Here is a 4,880-nt window from a genome sequence, read left to right as displayed (position 1 = left end):
GAGAGCAAATGCTTTGAGAATGATTGGGGTGGGGAATGTATGGATGTGCTTTATACAATTGATGTATGTATATGTATGGATTGTGATAAGAGTTGTATGAGCCCCTAATAAAACGTTTTTTTAAAAAAAAAAAAAAAAGAAGGCAGGAACCGAGAGGGAGAGGGTCTTGCTTGGGTGGTCTGGTCGTCTTTGTGGGAGGAGAGAGATCCTTGCGTGACCTGGGGCAGTCTCTGCAAGGCCGCATGGTCAGAGGAATCCTATGGGAGCCACGTGAAACCAGATGCTTCTTTGAACTTTCATTAAATTCACTTGGATCACGAGCCCAGCTTCGGTGTGAAATCTTTCTCCCACGGAGCCATGGACCGAGGCTGGAATCTAGTCCCGGAGAGAGAGACCTTACATAAAACTCAGAGAATTCAGTAGGAGTCTTTCAATGTTATTCCTATTTCAGAGTCTGCTCACTCCATAGGGATCCAGCTACACCCTCCTCAACCAGTACTACTTAGAGACAAAAATCCGTGCTTTGCCACAGCATCCTCGAAACGATCAAAGGACTGCAGCAGTGGTTCTCAACCTCCCTCATGCCGCCACCCTTTCACACAGTTCCTCATGTTGTGGTGACCCCCCAACCATAACATTATTTTCATTGCTACTTCATAATTGTAATTTTGCTACTATTATGAATTAGGCGACTCTCATGAAAGGGTCATTCGACCCCCATTGGGGTCATGACCCACAAGTTGAGAACCGCTGGACTAACGGATCCCCGGCCTGAGAGATGGGTTCTTCAAAGGAGTCTTTTTTTCGCTGTGTAGTTGTGTGTGTGCGAGGTGTGGGTGTGCATGTTCTCATCATCTGCCCAGGATGCACACTTATAATTACTACTGTAGGAAATGCTTACACACAGCTACATGTGTTCTGATAATTAAGTAGGTTTGAAAACTTGGTGTCATAATTTTAAATGTAGGACTTATTTATTGAAAAGCATAGTGTTTACTTATCATAAAATGACATTCAAAGATCCAAGAATTGGCACACAAACTGACTCAAGAATGTGGGGTACCAGTCACCATAATAGAATGGGTCCATGGGGCGGGTGTGTAATTGAGGGGTAAATTAAAGAGACGTCAGACAAGATAAAGCATGTGAGTGCTCACCTCTGCGATCCGCGCAGACAGAGAAAGTATTTCCAACCAAGGCTTTGTTAGATCTCTCTGGGGAGAGATACACCTCGGTCCTTGGCTCCACGCGAGAAAGAATTCATGCTGAAGCCTGGTTTGTGATACAAGTGAGTTTTATGAGCATTAGAAGCAGTCTCAGGTTTACACGGCACCCGCCGCGCTCCTCCCCAACGTGCAGCCTGCCTGGAAGCTGCTCGCAGAGTCATGCAAAGTCCCCTGGTCGACTCCAGGCTCCTGCCTTTTCAATGATTCTGCAGGGAGGCATGGTGGACGACCCCCTGGTCGGCCCGTTGACTGAATTGAATTCACCTGGCCTAGCTGGGCCAATCCAGGTGCAGGCGTACAGGCGGGAAACCTGAACCTCTGAGCACGTGCAGTGCGCCACTCCTTTGTTTCCGTAGCTTGGACCAATGGGCATGCGTTAACGGACGTCCCAGCCCTAGCTAGCCTACCTAACAGCTTTTATGTATTCCAGGGGCATACCAGTCCCCTTAATTACAGGTGTAACAGGAAGGGGCTGTACACAGGTACATATGTGACAGGAAGGCATACCGGTAACAAGATAGGTGGGCTCTAGAGTCAAGATGGTAGTCTAACTTTGGTCGTTGCGGAGTCGGCTTGACCGTAGGTGTCTAGGTTCTCCTTCAGGGGAAAAAAAATCCATTATCCTTAACAGAAGGGAGTGGACCCTACTTAGTGTGGGACAGACAATAGGGTGTGACTGCCTTAGATGGCTGATAACCTTCAAGCTGTTGACCTCCCAGTGTATAGTCAGTGACCATGTGTTTGCCGACAGCACCTTAGATTTGGCTTTATTATGGGGGCCCATCATGGGGAATAACTTTTCCCAGTTCTGGTTGCCACACGAGAAGAAACAGAAGATTGCAATCGCCCTATGACAACTGAAGTGATTGAATCTGCGATAAAAAAATAAAAAACTTAAAAAAAGAAAAGAGGAGAAAAAAATGATTAGGATAAAGAATGTACAGATGTGCTTTATACAATTGATGTATGTATATGTATGGACTGTGATAAGAGTTGTATGAGCCCCTAATAAAATGTTTAAAAAAATAAAATAAAAAACTCCTAGTCAAGAAAAATCCAGAACCAGTACTTTCCTGCTCAAATTATTTTAAAACAATAAGAATAGAAAAGACGGGAGACTTCCTAACTTATTTCACAAGACCAGTATCAATCTAATGTCAAAGTCAGGTACCACAAGTTTAAAAAAAGCAATCCTCAACAAAGTGCTATAAAACCCAATTCAAAAGTATTTTAAGCTTCTGGGGTCCCGAGTGGTGAGTAAGTTATGAGAGGACCTCAGCAGGGCCACTCAGAATGAGTGTATCGAGGAAAATGGCATGGATCTATTGTGTACAGGAATCTTTTGAGACCACTTTGTGAATAAGCTCACGATATTGCAAAGAGTAGCATTGAATTCCCGACCTGATATCATTGATTCTTGAAATTTTCTACTTCCTGTAAAAAGTACTGATTTATGTGCCCACTGACATATAACCTAAAACATACAAGTGTAGTTTTCAACAACAAAAAAGGTAATCCGGTGGTGAGAATTTCCCGGTGGAAGAGGTCAAGTTACCAGCCCCTGTCACTGAAGGCCACGTAAAAGTGCCACCTCTTTCTGTGGACCCGTCCACGCATGGCAGAATCAATGAAGACACGGACGGTGCAGACCCAGCACCCTGGCCGCTGTCTCTAGTGGCTGACGGCGCAGGTGTTGGGATCACCGAAGAACGCAAACACCCCGATCTGACTAAAGGTGAATTTGTGATTATTTCTATGGGCCCCGGCAAACCAAGGCTATTCTGGGTGGAAATCGTGAAGCTCGTGGATGGACACCCTTCATACATTCTTGGAGGGAAAGCTATGCTAGGTTTGACTTCCTTGATGGGGATACAGAAAAAAAACAACTTCTGGGTCCAATCAGATAATAGTTGTCAGTGGCGTCACTGTTGCGGGGACCTGTGGCAGAGTGGAGTGGCCATTTGCTGGGCCGCTCTCAGCGGTGGGAATGTTTGGGACCCTGGAGAAGTGCCTTGCTTTTGACCCTGGAGCTGGGCTTTGATGGTGCACTCAAGTTTTCAAAAGGAAGTGTGGCAGAGCCACCAGCAGAGCTGTGCCAGCTGGAGCAGATGTTCATCCTGACAAGGTGGTAGCATGTGAGCCACGTGCCGTACCAGTGATACCTGATCACTGTACGGGACACACTGATGCATCCGAACAGCCGCATGGCCCTGGGTGATCACATGTCTGGGTACAAGAAGGATGTGCCTCACCAGCGCCCCCACGGGAGGGACTTGGAACAACTCTCTACTGTAGCACTCCACAAACGCCCACTGACTGATGCATCTGAAGCAGACAAGCTCATGTCACCCTGTGGCAGTTACACAGTCTGGTGTCAATGTGAAGATTAAGAGTCAAGGGGTGGAGTCTAGCCCGTCAATCAGGATATAGCCAATGAGGCCTCTGTGTCACCCTGGGCCTAACTCAACCAATGGGGTCAACCAATACCATCCACCACGCCTTCCCGCAGGCAGGGGGTGGGCCGAATAAAGGCAGGGAGCATTCTCTGGGACACTCTCTTACCCTGTTCCTGGTTGGAGGCAGGTGTGTGTGCGTGGAGGGGGGTCTCCCTCTCCCGTGCAGAGGCACATGCACCCACTCGGGGTCTACTTGGGGCCCACATGCTCTCAGCTTCTACGGTTCTTGGGCTTCTGGCCTCCCGGGATTCCTGCAACCGCCCCCCTCCCAGATCCACACACGTGGGTGGTCTTTTCCACGTGGTTGTTCAGGCCCAGTTGTGAACCCCTTTGAGATTATAAACCCTGAAACTTGTCTTGTCCTTCATAAAAACCCACTTGAATCACAAAATGGGCTTCGTGGTGAATTCTTTCATCATGAGAAGCCAAGAACCAAGGTATTACCAACTCCAGAAACCTAACAGAACCAGTATCCAATAACCCCTAAAAGTCTGGGTATGTCATTTTCCCTGGTATATGACTCGAGCCCCGGTGGCGTACCATAAGATTTATAGGCTTGTAACCCCAAAGGGGAAATCCTGCTCTGTCCTGTAGGGTTGCTATGAATTCAGTTTTGAGCTTCATTTGGGTTCGAGTGTAGATTGTAAGGTTTCTTGGGTGGGTAACACCTCAGTTCTTGGCTTCACGAGAAAGAATTCACGCCAAAGCCTGTTTTGTAATCCAAGTGGGTTTTAATAAAGGACAGGAGAATTTTCAGGTTTTACAGCCTCCAAAGGGAAGCTGGCCAAGCCGTGCAGAAGATGAGCTGGGGCTCCCAACTGGTCACAAGCAACCTCCTGGAGCAGCACTCCCACACTTGCAGAACTGAGGCCAGAGAGGCTGGGCAGGCACAAGCGGGGCACGCGAGAGCACTAGGTAAGAGTGGAAGAGAGAGGCTGTGGCCCAGAAGGTGCAAGTGCGCCCCCGTGGGGGAGGAAGACCTCCCCCTCTTCCCTGCCACTGACCAGAAGCAGGGTACAAAGAGAACGGCCTTCCCACCGCCAGGGTATCTCAACCCTCTGGCTGGGGAAGTGTGGTTGACGGTATTGGTTGACCCCATTGGCTGGACTAAGCCCACCTGGGTGATGTGCTTGGGCCTGGGCCTAGATTGGACTGCCCAGGTGGACCTACCACCTGACTCGGGGGGGCTTGAATTTGA

The 4,880-nt window shown here is 48.4% G+C and overlaps 1 pseudogene; it reads left to right on the top strand.

Annotated features, from left to right (window-relative positions):
• The first annotated feature begins 1,444 nt into the window (after window positions 1–1,444).
• On the top strand, window positions 1,445–3,358 carry LOC142458680 (prostaglandin reductase 2 pseudogene; annotated as a pseudogene).
• Window positions 3,359–4,880: the final 1,522 nt, after the last annotated feature.

Source organism: Tenrec ecaudatus, chromosome 10 (assembly GCF_050624435.1).
Source record: "Tenrec ecaudatus isolate mTenEca1 chromosome 10, mTenEca1.hap1, whole genome shotgun sequence".
Taxonomy (NCBI): domain Eukaryota; kingdom Metazoa; phylum Chordata; class Mammalia; order Afrosoricida; family Tenrecidae; genus Tenrec; species Tenrec ecaudatus.
The sequence above is the reverse complement of the archived record's forward strand: the minus strand, read 5'-3'. Positions and strand labels throughout refer to the sequence as shown.